We start from the raw sequence: 27,337 nt of genomic DNA, 5'->3' as shown, positions 1-27,337 counted from the left end.
GTGAGAGAGGTGGCTGAGTATATGAATTGACCAGTCAATGCCCATGTTCAGCCGGGAAGCAATTACTTCTGTGCCAGACTTTCCACCTTCTACATCCCACAATGACCTTGGGTCCATACTCCCAGAGGGATAAAGAAATGGAAAGCTATCAGGGGAGGGTCTGGGATATGGAGATCTGGTGGTTGAAACTGTGTGGAGTTGTACCCCTCTTATCCTATGGTTTTGTTAATGTCTCATTTTTAAAAAATAAATCAAAATATAAAAAATTCATGTTAAGTGAAGTAACTCAGAAACAGAAGGATAAATATGGGATGATCTCATTCTAAACTAGAAGTTAAAAAACAAAATCAGAAAAGAAAACACAAGTAGAACCTGAACTGGAATTGATGTATTGCACCAAAGTAAAAGACTCTGGGATGGTGGTGGGGGAGAATACTGGTCCAAGAAGGATGACAGAGGACCTAGTGGGGTTGTATTGTTTTAGAGAAAACTGAGAAATGTTATGCATGTACAAACTATTGTATTTACTGTCTAGTGTAAAACATTAATTCTTCAATAAAGAAATTTTTAAAAAAGAAAAATTTAAATAACAAACTAAATGAATGAATTATATGCCAAAATTTGTTCCTTGACAATTGACTATGAATAAATATCTTCAGAGGAGATGCCAAATTAATCTAGCATAGATAGAAATAGATAAAGGAAGGTCAGTGTTATAGAATCTAAAGAAAGAGATGCTATGTCGAAAGTAAACAAATGTTATCTTTATCTGCAGAAAGAGATGAGGAAACTAGAGAAGTAAATGAAAACTTCATGAAGTATGTAATAGAATTGCAGTTTACTCATATGTTCATTCAGTTTGGGAAATAAAATATAGCATCTTCATCTCTCTGTAACACTCAGACCAACTTCATAATATCCACTTGTAAGAAAAGAAAAAACATTTAATATTTGTACTCATTTAAAAACTAAATGTACTAAGATATTAGGCTCTGTAAAAATGATTAATATTTTAGAGATTATCTTCTTCATCCTTTCTTGGAATTTGTTGGTTTGTTTTGCTTTTTCTCCTCCTCCATCTCCACCACTACCTTCTTTTTCTCCTTTTCTTTCACCTTATCCTCTTCCTTCTACTTCTTTGTAGTTTTGGTTTATGTGGCATATGAAAGAGTCCGGGAAATAGTTGCCCATGGAACTTCTACCTGTTCTAAGATAGCTGGCCTGCCTTTTCTGCTGTTTGTGTGAAATGGTAATGTCAGGACTTCCCAAGAATTTCAATACTGTTCAGTTATCAATTGTGAAAGCAGGAGGTGGTGGGTCTTGAGACTTTAAGCCCTAGATTTTGCTTAGGACACATTCATCTTCCTCCTGACTCGCCCCAACTATAAACTTTACTGGTACTTAATTAAAAAGTCATTGACCCTTGACTTGTAAGCTCTCTGGCACAATCCCTTACTCACAATTTGTTCCTCATGTGTTCCTGAGGGTACACAGGCATTTGTATTCTTGACACATAGTAAGTTGATATTGAAGGTAGCCAAACTCTGGTCTAATCTACCTAATTATTATCTGTTTTCTAGTTTATCTGCAATGAGGGGTCCACATTGATTAAAATAACATTTTAGGCCTCTTATCCCATTTCACATACCTTTTTTCATCAGTACCCCAGTCTAAAAAAGGGAAATTTAGAAGTATTTTTCTGACTTCCCCAACTTGACCCTCCCTGTCTCTTCACATCAGCCCTTGGAATCAAATAGGTTTGCTTTTTCCCTCTTCTTTCTGACTAGACTTAAAAAAAAAAAAGCAAGCAAACAAACAAAATTCTTTGATTAACCCCACAAAGCTAAGTATTAGAAGTTTTAATGAGATAAATAAAAAAATTAGAATCATCTCAAAATCTTTCAAGTCTATTGCTTATATGAATATATTTTACCTTACTGCAGTACCTTTCTTAATTGTCCTTAAATTTCCAAATATGACTAAAGAAACAAATATTCACAAAGAAATGCAGAAACATTGAACAATACATTTCTCTAAATACTATATTCATCATAGTTAGTCTTAGAACAGAAAAAATATCTAGATTATACTATTATGCTCTATGAAATTCTCTCTAAAATAAACTTTCTGAACATGTAAGAGACCTAATATTTTTTAGACCATTCTTATATTTACAAAATAATTGAAAAGTAAGTCACAGAGATTATACATGTAACTCCTGCAGTTTGCCCCCATTATCGGTATCATTTATCAAACTGTAGATTTTTTATTTTGTTGTTGTTACCATGGCTACATCTCTCTGGGTCAACTTTTTTTCAGAGAAAATAAGATAGACAAAAACAGAGAGAGACTTCATAGAACCCCAGTGGGAGCCAGGCTTGAACCTGGATTACTTGCCTGGTGAGGCAAATACCTTCCTAAGTGAGCTAACTGGCTAACTCCAGAACAGTAAAAAATTTAACCAAGAATAAGCTTACAGTGATCATAATCACCTTAGATCTGTGTCACCACGGCATACAAAGCATTTTCATTTATTTTCGTTGTTTTTCTTCTCAACTATAACTTATATTTCTAAAACTTATTGATGTCCTAAAAAACATCATGTTTACATTTACTTCTTAAGTTCTGATAATGAATCAAGTTTTGCATCTTAAAACTAGAACCTAATTGATTTTTGTGATGATCATATCAAAGATTTGAAAGAAATATATTATCTTTTAAATTTCCTTTGAACTTCTGTGCTTATTTTCCTTATGGTAATTCAGCTTATAATAGTGATTTTTAATTCAAATATTAACCTTCCCAGATACTATGATTCCTCATTTCTACCCTGCTTTCTCTTCCTAATGCCACTTAGTATTACCTACAAACATAAATAAGATACTGTTTGTACTCCTGGTGGTATCTAATTATATTTACTGGCTGAGACTGTGAGGGAGAGAAAAATACCATCAATGTCATTATAACAATGGCCATTTCATTTTTTCTAAACTCCTTTCAGTTGAGTTGATAGACTGACTGTAGTTGTCTTTTAACACCTGGACTGTAAATGTTTTCTAAAAGGAAAATATTTAAATTTGAGGTTGTAAACTGCGAGTTTCAGAGTAAATGAAACAAAAATTTAGCTATTTGATTTAATCATTTAAAAACTGGTAGATGTTGTTTTGACTACCAGTACCAGTCACATCAGTGGAAAAGGATATTGCAATTAGAAGGTATAGGTATAAGATAATTTTAATTCTGTGCATTTTCCTTGACTGTTTTGTCAGATTACCATGTATAGAAATTTGCCATTCTGTGGTTACTCACTTTTAAGAGTGTAAATATCGAGAAATGCCAGACTGTCACCTTAGACTCCAAAGTGTATTGTTTTGTGTGTTTGTGGTTTCATACCCAAGTGAGTCATTCTACCATCAATCTAGTCTAGACATTTAAATCTTAGTTACTACTATGGCAGCCTTGATATAAGATTATATATCATTAGAAAAAAGATGTAGATATAAAATAATTCTGAGCAAATATAAGCATATATTCAAACTCACAGAATCTTAAATAACATTTGCTTCTGCTAAACCTTTCCATTCCCACCAAGGTTTTATTATCCTGTTTCAACAGTTGTTCATCAGTAAATCTTTTATCTTTAGAATAATCTCTGCCTTTCCTACTTGTATGCTCAGCATGACTCTGATGCTCTTTTTAGTTGCTTCAGTTACAATCTGTTGACTTAATACTGACTTCAGAGGACTTAATAAGAAAGTTGTCATATGAGCTCATGATATTTTTATCTAAACTTTTCATATATATATATTATATATGAGAGAAAGAAATATATATAATATATATATTATTATATATATTATATAATATATATTATATAATTATATTATATAATTATATATATTATATAATATATAATATATATATATATTATATATGAGAGAGAGAAAGAGACAGAGAGAGAAACACCAGAGGAGCACTGCTCAGCTCTGGCTTATGGTCTTGTGGGGAATTGAACCTGGGACTTTGGAGCCTCAGGCATGAGAGTCTTTTTGCATAACCATTATGCTGTATCTGTCACCCATCTAAACTTTTCTTTTCTTCAATCTTTTTCCTGGGTATTTCTTAGTACTTTGAGAAGTTTCTAACTGATTTTACCATGTTATTTTTATTTTTTAAATCATCTATCAGATAGGAAAAGGGCTGTGGATGAGCATACAACAATTTAAAGTTTCTCATTTTAAAAGAAAGTCAAGCTTAATTATAAATATTATTTAGTTTCTAGGCTGTATCTTTGGAAATATCAATCAGTTTTGCACCATAAAAATCTTAGACTAAAATGGAATTTTGGAAAACTAGATACTAATGTGATTCTGTGCTGTCAATCTGGGACCCAATCTTTATAAGATTTTATGAATTTCTATTAAACTGACAAATACATTATAAGTCCAATACTTCTTTCATAAACAATTTTGATAAACATGTACTAGAAGCATGTATAATAACAGTAAAAGATACTAGAAATTACATATATATGTATACTTTAATGATAAAAAAAATTAATTCTTCATGGAAGAAATTCTTTTAGAATTATGAAGAGTAACATCCATTAGAAAAAAACATTTGCCTGGGAAAAGAGCACCCTGTAAGACAAATATATAGAACTGTCTTTTTGATTCTGAGAATTGTAATAACAAACTTTCCTTTTTAATTTTTGTTATTTACTTATTGGCTAGAAACAGAAGGAAGGGAGAGAGTTGGAGAGATAAAGAGAGGCACCTATAGCCCTGTTTCACAATTTGTGAAGCTTTCCCCCTTGTAGATGGGAACCTTGTAGATGGGTCCTTGCTCATGGTAACATGTGTTCTCAACCAAGTGTTCCACCACTACCTGTCCCTGGCCAAAATAATCAATTTCCATAGCTTTGGTTGAACCAACATCAGAGCTACTATTTCCATAATTAAATCAGCTGTTAAATCATCTGAACTTCTGTATTGGCTTGTGATAGCTTTTATTTTTCATGTTCCTTTTTCTTGGAAAAATGGAAACAACTACTAACTGGTCAATCCAGTAGAGCCTCTGAGATCCTTTTCCAGTGCAAGAGTTGCTTCAATTAAGATTCATCTGACTCTGCACAGTATCACTCTGCTGGGACATTTTGAATTTCAGACTGTTGATAATGATATAGTAGAACCCTATTCATGACAATTCTAGATGAAAATTGATGTCAGCATACAAAATACCAGTCAAAGCATTACCTGGCTCTATAGCCATGCCAAAGTCAAAGCTGAGATACACTGTCACCCCTCATAAGTAACACATCTCATTAGAGGGACTCAATGTCTCAAGTGGCCTCCCCCAGGGCTTGGTTCTGGCTCCTACACTATTTAATATTTACATCAATGACCTCCCAGAAACTTCTTCAAGGAAGTTCATCTATGCCGATGACATCTGCTGTGCTACTCAGGCATCCAAGTTCAACATCCTCAAGGAAACACTCACGAAAGACATGTCTCTGATATCTGATTACTGTAAAAAATGGCAACTAATCCCTAGCACTGCAAAAACGGTATCATCTGTTTTCCATCTACACCATGCCTCGGCCTTGCGTGAGCTTAATGTGCAGCTTGGCGGTACGAGAATCCGACATGAAGTCCAGCCAGTCTATCTTGGCGTTACTCTCGATCACACTCTGTCATTTCACGAACATCTCATAAAAACTGCAGCAAAGGTGGGCGCGAGGAATAACATCATTGCAAGACTGGCCAGCTCCTCATGGGGCGCGAGCGCTTCGTCCACACTACGATCATCATCTCTGGCATTATGCTATTCCACTGCAGAATACTGTGCCCCAGTATGGTTCCGTATCCCTCATGTCCACTTGGTCGATTCCAAATTATATTCCTCCATGAGGATAATTTCTGGAACCATCCGTTCCACCCCGGTTCCATGGCTGCCAGTTCTTAGCAACATCGCCCAGCCAGATATTCATCGGGATGCGGCATCATCTAAGTTCATTTCCCACGTCTACGCTCGACCGGACCTGCCAATATACGTGGATATCTTCGCCCACCCTGTCCAACACTTGACGTCTCCTCACCCAATCTGGTCCCCTACGCCTACACTGAACTTCTCTGTTCCAGACTCTTGGAAACAGAGCTAGCAGTCAGCTGAGATAAAGAACAAACACCTCATCACAGACCCCTGCAAGCGTCAACCCGGCTTTGACCTAGCACGTTATGATTGGGCCCTCCTCAATCGCTATCGAACAGGCCATGGCCGCTATGTTCCATCGCTGGGGAGCCAGAGACAACCCGAACTGGCCCTGCGGCTACAGACAGACTATGACCCACATAGTCAACGACTGCCACCTCTCCAGATTCAAAGGAGGTCTCGAAACTTTACATCAGGCTCAACCTGATGCTGTTGACTGGCTATGGAAGAAGGGCAAATGCTAGAAGAAGAAGAGGGACTCTTTTGTAAACTAGTTAAATATCATTCTGATATGGAGCCACGTGCTTCCAGAAAATAGTACTTTATGCCTATGGAACTAGTCTACTGGATACAAATAACCACAACTTAGACTGTACATTTAACTTACAGCAAAAGGGAGTAGGAAGACTTCCAACCTAAATGGTTGAAGTTACTTTGGGACTCACTGAACCATGCATAGTGTTGAGACAACTGCCTCACACAAGAGTAAGTAATGCTGAAAATTTAGTCAATAACTGGCTAATTCCAAATAGTACAAATCCACAGAGCATTTCTTTAGCAGACTGTTTATTGTGAAACAGGAACAAATCAAGAATTTCTCCATTAAATACATGTACCTATGTACATGTGTGAATATGAGCATGCACAAGTGCATGTGCGCGCTCGCACACACACACACACACACAATTTTGGACAGATAATGGACATTAGTTTTTCAATAACTACTGAAAATATTTTCGTTTTGGAGTAACTTATTTGTACCTTCCTCTTTTTTAAAATTTTTTTTTATATAGGAAATCTAAATGCTCATTTGCAATGGGATTTTTTTTAATATTTTCATTTTTTTAATTTTTTTATTTAAGAAATAACAAAACCATAATTAACAAAACCATAGGGTAGGAGGGGTACAACTCCACACAATTCCCACCACCCAATCTCCATATCCCACCCCCTCCCCCGATAGCTTTCCCATTCTCTAGCCTTCTGGGAGCATGGACCCAGGGTCGTTGAGGGTTGCAGAAGGTAGAAGGTCTGGCTTCTGTAATTGCTTCCCCGCTGAACATGGGCGTTGACTGGTCGGTCCATACTCCCAGTCTGCCTCTCTCTTTCCCTAGTAGGGTGTGTCTCTGGGGAAGCTGAGCTCCAGGACACATTGGTGGGGTCTTCAATTCAGGGAAGCCTGGCTAGCATCCTGATGGCATCTGGAACCTGGTGATTGAAAAGAGAGTTAACATACAAAGCCAAACAAATTGTTGAGCAATCATGGACCCAAAGCTTGGAATAGTGGAGAGGAAGTGTTAGGGGGGTACTCACTGCAAACTCTAGTGTACTTCTGCTTTCAGGTATATATTTTGTACTAGTTTATGGATACGTGTGAACATAAGCTCTCTCTCACAGAAACTGGTGTATATCTAGGTTTTGGGACTTTGTTAGAAAGTGGACCTCCTGAGATGAAATTAGAGTGTACTATAAAAGGAAAGGTCTCACCCGAGTAATGAAGCTGAAGGGTTGTCATTCCACACGTGAAGTCTCTGGACACAGTCTGAGGTGAAGCATGTTGAGGTGGCAATCGTTGCTTTCGTTAGGTTGTGATCGGCGGATGCAATATTATTTGATATGGATTCGGAGAGGCATACGGGAAAGTGGGCCCTATCCAAGGGTTCCAGGACTGGGGGAAGTAATGGCTCTATAGTGGAGATGTGAGGTTCTTGCTGTCTTAGGGTTCAAAAAGACAATTGATAGTTAATGTTATCATCACATTATTTGGTAATTGGATTAACTTTGAAAAGTCCTTTTGTTATGGTTTGCTGCACAGTACCCAGTATCTTGTATATAGCTGTCCTATTGGATGCTTCTAATCTACTTGGTCTAGGCTTTTGAGAGAGTCTGCATATCAAATACACAGCCTATATATTAAAAAGATTCAGTTTGTGTTTTGAGAAACTTTGAGACATACAATTGATTTCCCCCCCTCATATTAATTAACTACTGATTTATATGTCTACATTTTGCTAGGAGTGTACATAAACACCATTCCCACCACCAAAAGACTGTGACCCATCCCTCCTACCCACTCCCACCCCCCACTGGCCCAGGAAGCTGCATGTCTAAGAAGATTTGAAAGGGAAACTAAAAGCAGGACCTGACCAAATTGTAAGTAGGGCACTAAAGTAAAAGCCCTGTGGTGAGGGGTAGACATGCAGCTTTTTAAAAATTTTTATGAACTTTACCTCTTGATTTATGTTCTTAAGAACCTATTACTTTTTTTTGGTAGTTTTTTTTTTTTCATTTTAGATCTTTCATGTCTTCTGGATTATTATCTCCTTGTACTTGATCAGCTATAGTAGATAAAGCAATAGGCAACCAAAGATATCTGTGTTCTCCTTTCTGGAACCTTTGAATGTATTATTTCATATGGCAGGAGGGAATTAAGATAATAATCAACTGAGTTTAAAATAGACAGATTTTTTTTCTTTCTTTCTGTCTCCAGGGTTATTGCTGAGGCTTGGTGCCTGAGCCATGAATCCACCACTCCTGGAGATCTGTTTTTCCCCTATTGTCGCCATCATTGTTTTATCATTTTTGTGGTTATTATTATTGTTGTTGTTACTTTTTTGGATAGAACAGAGAGAAATGGAGAGAGGAGGGGAAGACAGAGAGAGAGAGAAAGATAGACACCTGCAGATCTACTTCACCGCCTATGAAGCGACTCCCCTGCAGATGAGGAGCCCAGGGCTCAAACCAGAATCCTTAAGCTGGTCCTTGTGTTTCACGCCACGTGTGCTTAACCCTCTGTGCTATTGCCCGACTCCCAAATTAGTCATATTTTTAAGGATTATTTGTGTGCTGGGAAATTGTGCAGGTGCAGTCACATCTGCCATGTTGTCCCCTCAGGCTATTGCTAGTTCCCGTGAGAGTTGGGACATTCTCAGAGCGCCTGTTCTGCCATGTTGTGCCCTCAGGGCATTGTCTATTCCCCACAATAGTTGCAGTGCTCTGGTTACTCCTCCCCCTTCCCATTCTCAAGAGAGTTATTATCCTACCCTGGAGTGCTATGGTTACTTCTCCCCCTTCCCATTCTCCAGAGAGCTACTCCCATAAAAGCCCTTCTTCTTCCGCACCTCACTCTCTTGCCGTCTATTCATTTCGGTGTTTAGAGGCAGGAAAGGCTACTGCGTGAGGCGGCCATTTTTGCTACCTCCACCTGGCCCAACCTGCTTCTCTTTCACCAAACTCTGAGGTGCCAGCACAAATAAAGATTTGTGTTCCCTCTTTGCTCTGGATCTCCTCTCTCTCTTCTCCGCGGCGCAGCACAACATTTGTGTGGACTTGACCTAACTATAGCTTTAAGCATAGAATATTTACTGCCTGTGGTCAGAAAGAAAAAAACACAATCATACAAGCAGGACTTAGAAGTTTTGACCTCCATTTCTGGTGTTAGTGATGGAGGAAGGGAGGCATGAACTAAGAGAACAGTTTCTCAAAGATGACAAAAACAGAACTAGTTTCTACCCTAGAGTCTCTAGAAAAGAAAGCAGCTTTATAAACACATTGATTCTAGATCATTTGAAATCTGTATTGAGATTCTATATATAAAACATGAACACAATAACTTAAATATTAGGTCATTAATGTTGTAGTCATTTGCAACAACAGTTAATGAACAACTAATATTCCTTCCACCCCTAAAAAAAGTCTGTTATACTTAGTGACAAAATTCTGTTGGATATTGTTTGAATCCATAGAGGAGATAATCCTGCCCCTCACCAACCTTTCAGTTTGAGAAACTTTTTTCTAACTGTTGGTCTTGATCCATCCTTTCAAAAACAATGATTCTGAAGTTCCTAAGAAAACTGTTAGTGGGAGGTAAGATGGCGGCGGCCTGAGAAATCGCTGACAGCGAGTGCTCTGATAGCATCATCGGCAACGGTAGGATTTTCTGCCTTTAGCAGGCCAGTCAATAAGGGGGGGGGCACCAAAGAAGTGATTACAGTTTAATTTGGGTTAACAATTAGAGCAAAGGTGACACGGACTAGCGGGGCTCCAGAATTCCCAGGCGGCGCCAGGCAAGGCGAGTGCGCAGGGCATTGTCCTCCGCCCGCCCGGGAAGGCGGCTCCTCCACCGGTTGCAGAGCCCAGCGGGCAGAGGACCCGGAGAGAGCACTTTAGCTCGGGGGCTGCCTCTTGGGAGTCGCGAGGGTCCACCGCGACCCTGAGGGTGGATCCAAAGACTTCTTGAGTATAGCTCTCATTGGATCAAAGGACTTGGAGCTAGTTTTCATTTTTGAGAAATCCTTTAAAAAAGTCTGGAGGGCGGGGTTTCCCGGAAGATGGCGCCCGGAGAAGCGGCCAGCCTTTGAGCTCCGGACACATCTCGTGTAAACAATAGGATTTTCTGCCTTTAGCAGGCCAGCCAATAAGGGGCCATAACGGTCATACCAAGGATGTGTCTATAACTTAATTTGGGTTAAGAATTAGAGTAGGGGGAAAAAATTCTTTTTTCTTCCTTTTAATTTTCAAGCATACATCCTTCCCGCCGCCCCCCCCCCCCCCATAAGCAGTGCCTGGGACCAGCTACTAGCAGGATACCCCATACCACCAAACAGGGTCTTTTTTTTCTTTTTTTTTTTTTCTTCTTCTTTTTTTTTTTTTTTTTTTAATTCACTGATACACATTTGGGAAGTTCCTCGCACTGCTCTTTAATTACAACTCTTCTTCTTATCTTCTCCCTTTTCTCTCTCTTATCTCTTTCTATCTCTCTCTTTTTTTTTTTTTTTAATCTTGTCATACACTTCTTTCTTCTTTGCCTTTCTGAATTTGTGAATTACTTTGGGGAAGAAATCTGACCCAGAGTGGACTCTCTACGTGTGTATCTCTGCTCTAGTTCCCTTTACACTCTTGTTACCCTTAGAATATACACTGGATAGTAGATTTGCATAACTGTCTATTCTTGCTATCCTCTCTTCCTTTTCTCTTTCTTCACTGGGATTTGGTTACTATTTTTTCACGGACTGGAGAAATTGTTTGGCTAACTGGTAACGATTAAACTCCTTCAATACTTACTTCAGTTGCTACTGTTATTCCGGAGGTTGGTGAGTGCAATTGTCATAAAGGTATTTAGTACAGTGTTACTTGTGCTCAAAACACAACAACTGAGGAACAACAGAGCATTAAAAAAAAAAAAGAGAGAGAAACACATAAATTTAAAAAAATAATAATAATAATAAAAAAATAAAAAAATGGGTAGATTAAAAACAAATAAAACTGCTACCCCAATGAATGAAGACAAGAGCCCAGAAGAAACCACAAATCAGTCAGAAGTAACCATAGATAAGAAAAGTATGCAGGCAATAATAAACTTATTAATCACAGAAATGAAAACAACATTGGAGGAAAGAAATGGCAGTATTAGGGAAACAACAGTTGAGACCCCCAAGGAAAATACTGATTATCTTGAGACAATTAGAGAACTGAAAGCTGAAATAGCTGTAATGAAGAAAGAAGCTGAGGCAAGGGAAAGCAGACTAACAGAAGCAGAAAACAGAATTAGTCAGACAGAGGATGAGTCAGAGAAAACTAAGAAAGAGGTGAAAGAGCTTAAAAAGAGATTGAGAGACACTGAAAACAACAACAGAGACATATGGGATGATCTCAAAAGAAGTAACATTCGTATAATTGGCCTGCCAGAGGAAGAAAGAGAGGAAGGGGAAGCAAACATCCTAGAGGAAATAATACAAGAAAATTTCCCAGACCTGAATAACAGAAAGGATATCAAGGTGCAAGAGGCCCAGAGAGTACCAAACAGAATCAACCCAGACCTGAAAACACCAAGACACATCATAGTCACAATGAGAAGAAGTAAGGATAAAGAAAGGATCCTAAAGGCTGCAAGAGAGAAACAAAAAGTCACATACAGGGGAAAACCCATAAGACTTTCTGCAGATTTTTCAACTCAAACTCTAAAAGCCAGAAGGGAGTGGCAAGATATCTATCGAGCCCTGAATGAAAAAGGGTTTCAACCAAGGATTATGTATCCTGCTAGACTTTCATTCAAGCTAGATGGAGGGATCAAAACCTTCTTAGACAAACAACAGTTAAAGGAGGCAACTATCACCAAGCCGGCCCTGAAAGAGGTACTAAAAGACCTCTTATAAACAAGAACATCACTATAATACTTGTAATATATCAGAGTAAACAAATTGTTTTTTAGAACAATGGCACTACAATACATTAAATCCATAATATCAATAAATTTCAATGGCTTAAACTCACCCATCAAAAGGCACAGGGTGGGGGGATGGATCGGAAAACATAACCCAACCATATGCTGCTTGCAAGAATCCCATCTGTCACAACAAGATAAACACAGACTTAAAGTGAAAGGATGGAAAACTATCATACAGGCTAACGGTCCACAAAAAAGGGCAGGAACAGCCATTCTCATCTCAGACACGATAGATTTTAAATTGAATAAAGTAATAAAAGATAGGCAAGGACATTACATAATGATTAGAGGATCAATCAGCCAAGAAGACTTAACAATTATTAACATCTATGCACCCAACGAGGGACCATCTAAATACATTAAACACCTATTGAAAGAATTTCAAAAATACATCAATAGTAATACAATAATAGTGGGAGACTTCAATACCCCACTCTCACACTTAGACAGATCAACAAAGCAGAGAACCAATAAAGATACAAGAGAATTGAATGAAGAGATTGACAGACTAGACCTCTTGGACATTTTCAGACTCCTCCACCCCAAAAAACTGGAATACACCTTCTTTTCAAATCCACACAACACATACTCAAGGATAGACCACATGTTAGGCCACAAAGACAGCATCAATAAATTCAAGAGCATTGAAATCATCCCAAGTATCTTCTCAGACCACAGTGGAATAAAACTAACTTTTAACAACAAACGGAAAATTATTAAAAGACATAGAATTTGGAAACTAAACAACATGCTCCTTAAGAACCACTGGGTCAGACAGTCACTCAAACAGGAAATTCAAATGTTCCTGGAAACTAATGAAAATGAAGACACAACCTATCAAAATATTTGGGACACAGCTAAAGCAGTACTGAGAGGGAAACTTATAGCTATACAATCACATATTAAACACCAAGAAGAAGCCCAAATGAACGAACTTACTACACACCTCAAGGACTTAGAGGAAGAGGAACAAAGGAACCCTAAGGCAACCAGAAGGACAGAAATCACTAAAGTTAGAGCAGAAATAAACAACATCGAAAATAAAAGAACCATACAAAAGATCAATGAAGCCAAATGTTGGTTCTTTGAAAGATTAAACAAAATTGACAAACCCCTAGCCAGACTCACCAAACAAAAAAGAGAGAAGACTCAAATTAATAGAATTGTAAACGATACAGGAGATATCACAACTGACACCACAGAAATCCAGAGAATTCTGCGAAACTTCTATAAAGAACTATATGCCACCAAGCTAGAGAATCTGGAAGAAATGGAACAATTCCTAGAAACCTATGCACTTCCAAAACTGAACCAAGAAGAACTACAAAATCTAAATGCACCAATCACAGACAAAGAAATTGAAACCGTTATTAAGAATCTCCCCAACAACAAAAGTCCTGGACCAGATGGCTTCACAAATGAATTCTACAAAACTTTCAGGAAACAGTTAATACCCATACTTCTTAAGCTATTCCATAAGATTGAAGAAACAGGAATACTCCCTTCCACCTTTTATGAAGCCAACATCACCCTGATACCAAAAGCTGATAGGGACAGAACAAAAAAGGAAAACTACAGACCAATATCTCTGATGAACATAGATGCCAAAATATTAAACAAGATCTTGACCAACCGGATACAGCAACACATCAAAAAGATTGTTCATCATGACCAAGTGGGATTCATCCCAGGAATGCAAGGCTGGTTCAACATCCGTAAATCAATCAATGTCATTCATCACATCAATAAAAGCAAAGCCAAAAACCACATGATTATCTCAATAGATGCAGAGAAAGCCTTTGACAAAATCCAACACCCATTCATGCTCAAAACTCTACAAAAAATGGGAATAGATGGGAAATTCCTCAAGATAGTGGAGTCTATATATAGCAAACCTACAGCCAATATCATACTCAATGGAGAGAAGCTGAAAGCATTCCCCCTCAGATCAGGGACTAGACAGGGCTGCCCACTGTCACCGTTACTCTTCAACATAGTATTGGAAGTTCTTGCCATAGCAATCAGGCAAGAGAAAGAAATCAAAGGGATACAGATTGGAAGGGAAGAAGTCAAGCTCTCACTATTTGCAGATGATATGATAGTATACATAGAAAGACCTAAAGAATCCAGTAGAAAATTACTGGAAGTTGTTAGGCAATATAGCAAGGTATCAGGCTACAAAATCAATGTACAAAAATCAGTGGCATTTCTTTATGCAAACACTAAATCTGAAGAAGAAGACATCCAGAAATCACTCCCTTTTACTGTTTCAGCAAAATCAATCAAATACCTAGGAATAAAGTTGACCAAAGAAGTGAAAGACTTGTATGCTGAAAACTATGAGTCGCTACTCAAGGAGATAGAAACTGATACCAAGAAATGGAAAGATATCCCATGCTCATGGATTGGAAGAATAAATATCATCAAAATGAACATTCTCCCCAGAGCCATATACAAATTTAATGCAATACCCATCAAAGTTCCACCAAGCTTCTTTAAGATAATAGAACAAACACTACAATCATTTATCTGGAACCTGAAAACACCTAGAATTGCCAAAACCATCCTAAGGAAAAGAAACAGAAATGGAGGCATCACACTCCCAGACCTTAAACTATATTATAAAGCCATCATCATCAAAACAGCATGGTACTGGAACAAAAATAGGCACACAGACCAGTGGAACAGAATTGAAAGCCCAGAAGTAAATCCCAACACTTATGGGCATCTAATCTTTGATAAGGGGGCCCAAAGGATTAAATGGAAGAAGGAGGCTCTCTTCAATAAATAGTGCTGGGAAAAACTGGGTTGAAACATGCAGAAGAATGAAATTGAACCACTTTATCTCACCAGAAACAAAAATCAACTCCAAATGGATCAAAGACCTAGATGTCAGACCAGAAACAATCAAATACTTAGAGGACAACATTGGTAAAACACTTTCCCATCTACACCTCAAGGATATCTTTGATGAATCAAACCCAATTGCAAGGAAGACCAAAGCAGAAACAAACCAATGGGACTACATCAAATTGAAAAGCTTCTGCACATCCAAAGAAACTATTAAACAAATATAGAGACCCCTCACAGAATGGGAGAAGATCTTCACATGCCAGACATCAGACAAGAAACTAATCACCAAAATATATAAAGAGCTCAGCAAACTCAGCCGCAAAAAATCAAATGACCCCATCCAAAAATGGGCAGAGGAAATGAACAAAACATTCACCACAGAGGAGATCCAAAAGGCTAACAAACATATGAAAAACTGCTCTAGGTCACTGATTGTCAGAGAAATGCAAATTAAGACAACACTAAGATACCACCTCACTCCTATAAGAATGGCATACATCAAAAAGGACAGCAGCAACAAATGCTGGAGAGGATGTGGGGACAGAGGAACTCTTTTACATTGCTGGTGGGAATGTAAATTGGTACAGTCTCTGTGGAGAGCAGTCTGGAAAACTCTCAGAAGGCTAGACATGGACCTTCCATATGACCCAATAATTCCTCTCCTGGGGTTATACCCCAAGGACTCCATAACACCCAACCAAAAAGAGGTGTGTACTCCTATGTTCATAGCAGCACAATTCATAATAGCTAAAACCTGGAAGCAACCCAGGTGCCCAACAACAGATGAGTGGCTGAGAAAGCTGTGGTATATATACACAATGGAATACTATGCAGCTATCAAGAACAATGAACTCACCTTCTCTGACCCAGCTTGGACAGAGCTAGAAGGAATTATGTTAAGTAGACTAAGTCAGAAAGTTAAAGATGAGTCTGGGATGATCCCACTCATCAACAGAAGCTGACTTAGAAGATCTGAAAGGGAAACTAAAAGCAGGACCTGATCAAATTGTAAGTAGGGCACCAAAGTAAAAACCCAGTGGTGAGGGGTAGACATGTAGCTTCCTGGGCCAGTGGGGGGTGGGAATGGGCAGGAGGGATGGGTCACGGTCCTTTGGTGATGGGAATGGTGTTTATGTACACTCCTAGCAAAATGTAGACATATAAATCAGTAGTTAATTAATATGAGAGGGGGAAATCAATTGTATGTCTCAAAGTTTCTCAAAAGACAAACTGAATCTTTTTAATAGATAGGCTACGTGTTTGATATGCGGACTCTCTCAAAAGCCTAGACCAAGTAGATTAGAAGCTTCCAATAGCACAGCTATATACAAGATACTGGGTACTATACAGCAAACCATAACAAAGGGACTTTTCAAAGTTAACCCAATTAACAAATAATGTGATGATAATATTAACTATTGATTGTCTTTTTGAACCCTAAGACAGCAGGAACCTCACATCTTCACTATAGAGCCCCTACTTCCCCCAGTCCTGGCACCCTTGGATAGGGCTCACTTTCCCGTATGCTTCTCCCAATCCATACCAAATAATATTGCATCCGCCGATCACAACCTAACCAAAGCAACGATTGCCATCTCAACATGCTTCACCTCAGTGTGTATCCAGAGACTTCACGTGTGGAATGACAACCCTTCAGCTTCATTACTCGGGTGAGACCTTTCCTTTTATAGTACACTCTAATTTCATCTCAGGTAGTTCACTTTCTAACAAAGTCCCATAACCTAGACATACACCAGTTTCTGTGAGAGAGAGCGTATGTGCACACGTATCCATAAACTACTGCAAAATATATACCTGAAAGCAGGATTACACGAGAGTTTGCAGTGAGTACCTCCCTAACACTTCCTCTCCACTATTCCAATCTTGGGATCCATGATTGCTCAACAAATTGTTTGGCTTTGTATGTTAACTCTCTTTTCAATCACCAGGTTCCAGATGCCACCAGGATGCTGGCTAGGCTTCCCTGGATTGAAGACCCCACCAATGTGTCCTGGAGCTCAGCTTCCCCAGAGACACACCTTACTAGGGAAAGAGAGAGGCAGACTGGGAGTATGGACCGACCAGTCAACGCCCATGTTCAGCGGGGAAGCAATTACAGAAGCCAGACCCTCTACCTTCTGCAACCCTCAACGACCCTGGGTCCATGCTCCCAGAGGGCTAGAGAATGGGAAGGCTATCATGGGAGAGGGTGGGTTATGGGGATTGGGTGGTGGGAATTGTGTGGAGTTGTACCCCTCCTACCTTATGCTTTTGTTCACTAATCCTTTCTTAAATTAAAAATTAAAAAAAAAAAAAAAAGATATCATCAGACGCTCACAGGATATAGAGAAAAAAAAAAAAAAGAAAACTGTTAGTGTGAGATCTACTTTGGTGCACAAACAGAAAAACATAAAACCCTTTGATATTCTACAAGATATAGATTGAAAATTAAACTTCTTGAAAGAGAAATTAACATTCTTTGTCTGGTTTCCATTCTCAACATGTAGCAGTTAGAATTTGTGCTATCAATATTGAAACTCACTTGAAACCTCTTGAAAAACCAGGGTGAGTTGTATCTAGCGTAGTCCAAATCTTAGAGAGCTAAGAATGGCTATGTTTGGAAGCAATGGCTACACATAATGCATTTTCTATCTGAACTTTCTTGTTCATCCTTACAGCTCATATAACGTATACAAATTTGAACAAAAAAGAAAAAAAAGTCTATCAAGTCATCCTAAAAAATAAAAGGAAAATACAAGTCAAGACTAGTAAGATAACAACTGTGATGGTCACCAGTGTCATTATCAAAAACTCAGGGTGGAAAAAAAGTTAGAGTGGGAAAAAAGAATGACTGTTTTGGTTGAAGTGCCTATACATGTACCATTTAGGGACTGAAAGATATTTGAAGAGGCTAGTAGGCTAATTTCCAGAAGTTAACCAAAGTAGGTTTAAATAATTCTAATTCAGATAATTACTTAAGGAAAAACTAATTTTCTTTTGTGGCCCACATTCTAGGCAGGGTGGAAATAGTCTTAAATGCTGATCATAGCAGATACTGGTATGCTTGATAAATACTGATACTGTGTAGTAGGTACCAGCATAGGATAGGAGCCACAATGGGGTTATTACACCAAGTGTGACGTGCATCCCTATTACAAACCCTATAATTAAAATACATTGTATTTGCAGTATTGTAACAGCATACAAACATTAAATGGATGTTAATTCTCAGATATGCCTACTCTGAAGGAATCAATAAAATGTAATGAGATTAAAATTAAAAGAATCAAACCAGTAAGCTGATATTACACCTTGACCTAGTACAGAGGGAGTTTGGGAAAATTGTCAAGAAGTAAAGAATTAAGAAGACAGTCCTGAACAAGTTAATTACTTGCAATGATCAAGTATATTCCAGTAAGATAAAATGATCTTTAAGTAACTCTTCTTGTATAGTATATGTTTTTTTAAAGACAAAATACGAATTTAAAGATTGGCCATTGTTAGTGATAACTAAGTTGTATCAATTACTCCGTAAATAGTTAATTAACAATGAGATATCCACAAAGAAAGGTATTTATTGTGTCCAGGAAAATAATGCCCTAATCAGTGCCCCTAAAAGCATTTCCCTAACTGTAAGGGACAAAGGGCTTTTAAAGGGAATTCTGGAACCTGAGGACTTGAAACTTTAAATGTAATGGGCCAATGTCTTTATTACATTTAATTATCATTAACTATATTGATGACAATGTGGTCAGAGTTATCTTGGAATGAATCACAGTGAAGAGGTTATATTAGACAATATAACATTATATGCTAACAAGAGTTAAAATAATCTAGATGCAAAAAATATTGATATAAAAGTGAGTACTGGGAGTTGGACGGTAGTGCAGAGGGTTAAGCGCATGTGGCACAAAGTACAAGGACCTTCAAAAGGATTCCAATTCCAGCCCCTGGCTCCCCACCTGCAGGGGAGTCACTTCACAGGTGGTGGAGCAGGTCTGCAGGTGTCTATCTTTCTCTCTCCTTCTTTGTCTCCCCTCCTCGTTCCATTTCTCTCTGTCCTATCCAACAATGACGACATCAATAACAACAACAATCATAACTACAACAACAATAAAAAAACCGAGGACAACAAATAGGAAATAAATGAATAATTTTTTTTAAAAAAGTGAGTGCTTTGATGTATGATTGAAATCATAACATCTCTATACATCCAAAGCTGGTATGCTTCCTAATGGAGTAACACCTTACACAATAATTCATGCCACTGTCTCTGCTAATAGAGTAGTAAGTGACGTACCCTCTCTTCCAGTCTCTCATTCTTACCAAGCTATTCTAATTACACATGTTCAAACATCACTTCTACTCTACTTTCTATATGCCACAGAAAGGGCTCAAGATTCAGATTTTATTCTTTTATTTATGTTAGTTAACTTGGGGAAAGTCACTTTCCCTGGACTTCAGCATCTGTAAAACAGGACAATAAGATACATGCACACAGTACAAGGCAGTTATCAGGGTCAAATGAAAATGACAGTGCAAACTATAAGTGAGCATCTTTGATAGTTGTTATAAAAATTGCTGGTTTGGGGGCAGGATGTAGAGTACCAGGTTACATGCACACAGTATGAAGTGCAAGGACCAGCACAAGGATCTTGGTCCAAGACTCAGGATCCCCACCTGCAGGGGACAGTTTTATAAGCAGTGAAGCAACTCTGTAGGTTTCTATCTTTCTCTTTCCCTTTCTTTCTTCCACTTGTCTCTCAATTTTTCTCTGTTCTTTTTATTAACCTATTTACTTATAAAAAGGGAACATTGACTAAACCATAGGATAAGAGGGTACAACTCCATGCAATCCCCACCACCAGAACTCTCTCTGTATGCCATCCCCTCCCTTGATAACTTTCCTATTTTTTAACCCTCTGGGAGTATGGATGCAAGGTTATTGTGGGATGCAGAAGGTGGAAGGTCTGGCTTCTGTAATTGCTTCCATGGGCATTGAGAGGTTGATCCATATGCTAAGCCTGCCTCTCTCTTTCCCTATTGGGACAGGGGCTCTGGGGAATCAAACCTCCAGGACACATTGGTGGGGTTGTCTGTTCAGGGAAGTCTGGTGGGCATCATGCTAGCATCTGGAACCTGGTGACTGAAAATAGAGTTAACATATAAAGCCAAAAAAGTTGTTGACAAATCATGAACCTAAGGGCTGGAATAGTGCAGATGAAGAGTTGTGAGGGGAGGGTCTCTGTTTCATAGATAGCTAGTAAACATATTTTAGTTATATTCCAAAAGGCCTGTGGCTATACTTTTTTTTCCCTGAGCCTGAAATATTATATGCAGGTGGATCCAAGTTATTTTCTAGGAAGGTGATGTAATGGCTAGAAAAAGGATCAGAAAGCTGCATCAGAGAAGAGAGTAGCTCCCAAATAAGGGAAAGGTATATAGATATTCTTGACTGTAAACCCCATCAATTTGATGTGATCTGGGGCCCATATTCAGCTTAGGAGTCTATGTGACCTCTGCATCCCTGTAGATCTGAGCTCACATCCTGTGGTCATGAGTAGGAATGTTTCAAGCTACCCCAATATCAGGACCCATTTTCCTTAGGTGTAGCATAGCACATGTAGTCCAGCCTCCCTTTGGAGGATGGAGCATTCTCTACCATTGTTGATCCAAGTTGTGGGCAAGGTCCTACGGGGGCCCACAAAGGGGTCTATTGTGTTGTTCTTGATAGAGATGACCTTTAACAATGGAGAGAGGGATTTATGAGAAGTTTATGCCCATCATATCTGTTTGGGAATCAAAAGACTACCCAACTAGGGCCCCAGCTGATGGTGTGGCCTAATAATGACTAAAGAGTCATCATTAAAGTATGCCAGTCTCTTGCCCTTATTCAGCTTTTGCAGTCCTTAATTTTATAAAGTTAGCTTTGGAGTGAGTGAAGGAAGTATAATAGGAAGTAGGTGAGGAGGATATCTAAGTCTATGTAGACACTGTTTCATTAAGAACTTCATACTGACTCATTACAGACTACTGTGTAATTTTGCTTTCAAGTATATATTTTTCCCTAATTTATGGATACATGTGAACATATGCTCTATCTCATGGGACCTGGTCTATATCTAAGTTTTGGGACTTTCTTAGGAAGTGAACCACCTGAAATGGAATTAGAGAATCCAATGAAAGGAAAGGTCTCACATGAGTAATGAGGGTGCAGGGTTGATATTCCATGCCTGATGTCTCTGGACACAGTCTGAAGTGAAGCATGGTAAGGTAGTACTCCTTGCATTTCTTAGATTGAGATCAGGGAATGTGATATCATTTGGTATGAATTGAGAGAAGCATGTAGGAAAGTGAGCTCCACCATAGAGGTTCCAGGACTGGGGGAAATATAGACTCTGTAGAGGAAGCGAGAGGTTCCTTCTGTCTTAGGGTTTAAGAAGGAAATAGATGGTTATTGCTTTAATCACATTATTTGGCAATTGGGTTAACTTTGAAATATCCCTTTGTTGGGATTTTCTGTATCATACACTGTCAGAAAATTATGAGGATGTGGTAGAGCCTGGCAGTGCTTGACCTAAGGAGTGTATCTATTTTGTCAGTCTCTCTCTCTACCAAGAGATTGAGCAAGGAGGGACAGGAGTAACTCCAAAGGTGTGCCCTGTCTTATCAGACTCCCTGCCTCACAAAGCACCCTGCATTCCTGATACTATGGCCATTAGATAAAAAGAAAGGGGGAGATGCCAGGAAATTTTGAGGAGCCTCACACAGCATCCTGCATTTTTCTGTCTCCAGGAGCCTGGAATTCCGTAAAACATTAAATCAGCTCCCCTGCTCCACCCTGCATTCCTGATACTATGGCCTATCTACATAATCATTATTTTGCCTGAAAGATCCCCACCCATTTCATTCCTTTGATCTATCTTCTTTCTACCCTTCAGACCCTCTCTGCCTGCAGGGATTTATTAATCCTATCAGTTAAAACCCTCGAAACAGTTGCTAAGGAAGTTCCTACCTTTCCAGCCCCTTCTGCCTTTCTCTGTCCCCTTCCTAGTTGTTTCTGTTTCCAACTTACCACTTCTGGGTCTGCCCTTTAAAATCCCTGGCTCTCTTATCAATAAAGGAATTGCATTGCCACCAACATGTGTTTGGTTCCTGAGTCATCTCCCTCGCATTGCTGAGTGAGTAGCAACCCAGGCTGGTTCCAGTCGAGTTCTCTTCAACCCAGAAGTACATGCTTGGAAGAGGCAACCCCATGCTATCCCAGCAATACACAACTTCACCATAATTTATGTCATTTGACATTATTTGTATATAGCTGTGCCACTGGTTGCTTCTGTTCTCCCTGGTCTAAGCTTTTAAGAGAGTCAACATATCAGAGTCAGCCTTTGATTTGTGCATTAAAAAGTTTGAGATATTCAACCAATTTCCCCCTTCTCATATTAATTAAATTGTGATTTACATGACTAAAAATTAGTAGGAATGTACATAAACACCATTCCCTCCACCAAAAGACTGTGTCCCATCCCATATCTCTCCCTCCCCCTCCCTCCACCCTGTGAAGTCGAACATCCACCCTCACCTTCAACCCAGGGTTTTACTTTGATGCCCTACTCCAAATTCAGTGAAATCCTGCTTTGAATTTACCTTTATGTTCTTGTATCTCAACTTCTGTTGATGAGTGGGATTATCCCATACTCATCTTTATCTTTCCGACTTAGCTCACTTAACATAATTCCTTCTAGCTCTGTCCAAGATGGGTCAGAGAAGCTGGGTTCATTGTTCTTAATAGCTGCATAGTATTCTATTGCATATATATACCATAACTTTCTCAGCCACTCATCTGTTGTAGGACACCTGGGTTGCTTCCAGGTTTTAGCTATTATGAATTGTGCTGCTATGAACACAGGCACACACATATCTTTTTGGTTGGGTGTTATGGAGTCCTTGGCATATATCCCAAGGAGAGGACTTACTGGGTCATATGGAAGATCCATGTCTAGTCTTGTGAGATTTCTCCAGTCTGCTCTCCACAGAGGTTGCACCAATTTACATTCCCACCAGCAGTACAGAAGGGTTCCTTGATCCCCACAGCCTCTCCAGCATTTTTGCTATCCTTTTTGATGTATGCCATTCACACAGGGGTGAGGTGGTATCCCAATGTTGTCTTTATTCACATTTCTCTGACAATCTGTGACCTGGAGCAATTTTTCATGTGAGTGTTACTCTTTTGAATCTCTTTTGTAGTTAATGTTATGTTAATATCCTTTGCCCATTTTTGGATGGGGTCATTTGCTTTTTTGGTGCTAAGTTTGCTGAGCTCTTTGTATATTTTGGTTATTAGACTCTTGTCTGACATATGGCATGTGAAGATTTTTTCCCATTATGTAAAGGGTCTCTTTGTTTGTGTGATAATTTCTTTGGTTGTGCAGAAGCTTTTCAATTTGATGTAGTCCCATTGATTTGTATCTGCTTTATTCTTCCTTGCAATTGGGTTTGTATCATCAAAGATGTCCTTGAGGTTTAGGTAGGAAAGAGTTCCAACAATCTTTTTCTCTAAGTATTTGAAAACTCCTGGTCTAACATCCAGTTCGTGAACCATTTGGAGTTGAAAAAAATATCCTTGAGGTTTAGGTGGGAAAGTGTTCCACCAATGTTTTCCTCTAAGTATTTGATAGTTTCTGATCTAACATCCAGGTCCTTGGTCCATTTGGAGCTGACTTTTGTTTCTGGTGAGATAAAGTGGTTCAGTCTCATTCTTCTGCATGTTTCAATCCAGTTTTCCCAGCACCATTTATTGACGACTGTCTCCTTCCTCTGTTTAACACTTTGGACCCCCTTATCAAAAAAATTAGATGGCCATTGGTGTGGGGTTACATTTTTCCTTTTAACCAAATAAAGGATAATGAAGTAAAATAAAGTATATGATTTTAAAAAGGTTTATTCTGTTCTTTTTTAATTACCTCATTGTGTTTTTTATTATGGTTACTCTTTCTTTTTCAACAGGTAGGTCATAGTGAAAAAAAGTAAGTCAGAAGTCTTTGCATTTCTTCTTTGGAGAAGGTTTTGCCCATCCCCCCATTTTTCTAGGGTTTTTTTTTTTTTTTCATTATTCAAGTTAGTGAGTTCTTTGTATATTTTGGGTATCAGTCTTCTGTCAGATATGTGACACATAAAGACTATGGGATAGTCTCTTTCTTAAAGTGGTGATTCTTTTTTTGCTGTTCAGCACAGTTTGTAATATCCCAAACTTGGAAGCAACCCAGATGCCCAACAACCAATGAATGACTAATAAAGTTTTGGTACAAATAAACAATGGGATAGTATGCAGATGTTAGAAATGTTAGGGTCATCTCCTTTGCAATGTCTTGATCAGAAGTTAAAGGCATTTATATTGTATGGTACAAGCCAGAAAGAGAAAGACTAATACCAAATAAGATCACTTATAGGTGAAATTTAAGATTAAAGGACAGAAGGGAAACCAAAATGAAACTTCGAATTGGTGTGATATATTGGACCAAAGCAAAGGACTCTGGAGAAAGAGGGAATAGGACAGGATTGAATTATATTAAGGTTCTTGTGTGTCTCTTATACACTTATCAAGAGGAGATGAGAAGCTGTCCCTATGTGTTAAAGACTATGCAACAAACCATTAACCATTAAAAGTAAAATAAGTCATGTCCAAATGATGACAACATCCACTTGAACACATACATTACCATGTGGAAGACCCCAGGTTCAAGTCCCTGGTCCTCAACTACAGGGAGGGGGAAGTTTCATAAGTGATGAAGCAGTGCCGGAGGTGACTCTCTCTCTCTCTCTCTCCCTTTATGTCTCCTCTCCCCTCTCAAATTTACTCTGTCCTGTTCTTAAAACGAAAAGGAAAAACAATGTCTTCTGGAAGTGATGGATTAATAATTCAGTTATCACTGAGTCCCAGGAATAACCCTGCTAGCAACTAAAAAGAGAGCAATCAAGAATCATAAGCATATTTTCTCACAGATAAGAAACTATAAATTCATTTCAGGGGGTCGTACAGTGGCACACCTGGTTAAATGCATGCATAAGGGCCCTGGGGTATGAGCCTCCCCACCATCACCACCTACAGGGGGAACATTTCATGAATGGCAAAACAAGTACTGGAGGTTTCTCTCTGCCTCTCTTCCTTCTCTATTTCCCACTCCCCTCTCAATTCTCTCTGTCTGTTTAAACAAAGCCATAGCAGTAACCCTAGTGATAATAAATAAATAAATATTCAGTTTAGAGTAAAGAAACTGAGGTATAAAGACAAAACAGTAATAATACAGAGATTTACAATCTAGTAGTGGTGGATTCACTTTTAAGAAAAAAAAAAAGATTAAAAGACTCCATTACACAGGAAAACACCAGAGAATGTATTGGAAACACCAGAGAATGTATTGGAGTTTCAGAAAGAGGTGAGGCAAGGAAAGAACAGAAACCATAGTCAAAGAAATAATAGTGGAAAATTTCCAAATCTTAGTTATAGTCAGAACTTATATTTTCAGGAAGCAGAGAGACCTCTCAAATTCCTAAACCCAAGTAAACCTATGCTAAGACACATAATTATAAAGCCATCAAATTCAAGGGCAAATAATAAGTTTTTCAATCTGTCAGGCAGAAGAAGAAATGACTTATAAAGGAAGCACAGGCAGACTCATGTCAGACTTTTCAGCAGGAACCACAGAGGCCAAGAGAGATTGGAATGACATATTCAAGGTGTTAAAAGACAATACATTTACTAGTCATATATGCCTCATCCTACAAGTCTGTTATTCAATACTCAAGAGCAATAAAAACAGTACCGCATAAACAAAAAACTAAGTTTGCCATCATCAAACCTGTCTTTGAAGAATTACTGGAAGGAATGCCATAGCAAAAGAAGTGAAGGTCATTTAACTCTCACTTTTTCAAAAGAATCTGACAGTTATTTTCAAATATATATTCCTATTAGGAAAGCACACACTGCTGCTTCTGTTTCTTATGATGATATCTTTATTTCTTAGGGAGCTTCTCTAGTGTGACAGGAAGTTTATTTCCTAAAACTATGGATAGTAGCTTTTGTGCTTTTTCAAACACTTCAGCTACAATGCACAGGAGAATACCCTGCTGCCCTTTCAGAATTAATGAACCTCCCATGGCTACTAACTTACTATGAGGGAGTAGTTTAGAATTCAGGAAGATTATATTATTTTTTTATTATATCAGTGCTCTTTTATTTTGCTAACTGAATGTCCCTGACATTTCCACCATTATACTTCTTTTCTTGCTTTTATATCCCAAATCTATAAATAAGACTGAATGTCCACTGCCTCTCTTTTCCTTTCAACCCATAACTGTTCTTATGACTATGTTTCAATATTCTGTGTTAAGAACTTTTTTTAGCCATCAAATGTCTTTTTCCTTGTGATTTCTTTATCACAATAAACAAATTCCATAATTTTTTAAAAGTGTGTTCACTCCTTGAATTCAACACTTCTCAGTGACAACCTTTCTCATCACCCTCTAATTAAACTTTATCCTTCTGCATCCTGTGAGTATTCCAGAGCCATCTGCACTTAACCCGCTGCGCTACTGCCTGACTCCGAGTACCTTCATTTCGATGCCTATAGTTACCATATACACTTATTTATCCATCCACACATACATCACCCATTCATCTACCACCATTATTCTCTACTCAATCTTTAAGACAAGTTTATTTATTAATGACTTTTACAGGAAAAACTTTGGTAGCAGTTTTCACTGGATTAGGTACAATAACACATTAAGCAGCTCTACTCTATAAGTAATCTTTATCTGCCTTTAAATTGCCTTCACTCCAATAGCACCATGCACCTGACTTCTCTCCTACAAATGAGTCAGATCAGTACAGCTGAAACCACCATATCCCTTTGTTTTCTCTTATTAGATTATAGGAAACTTCATGAGGGAAAAAGAAGGTAGAGAAAAACACCCCTTCATAATGATAGTTTAATTAATAATGTCCTACTGCCAATGTTATCCTTATTCTAAAGAACTGTTATATTT

Source organism: Erinaceus europaeus, chromosome 8, assembly GCF_950295315.1.
Source record: "Erinaceus europaeus chromosome 8, mEriEur2.1, whole genome shotgun sequence".
Lineage (NCBI taxonomy): Eukaryota > Metazoa > Chordata > Mammalia > Eulipotyphla > Erinaceidae > Erinaceus > Erinaceus europaeus.
Note: the sequence above shows the minus strand (reverse complement) of the source record.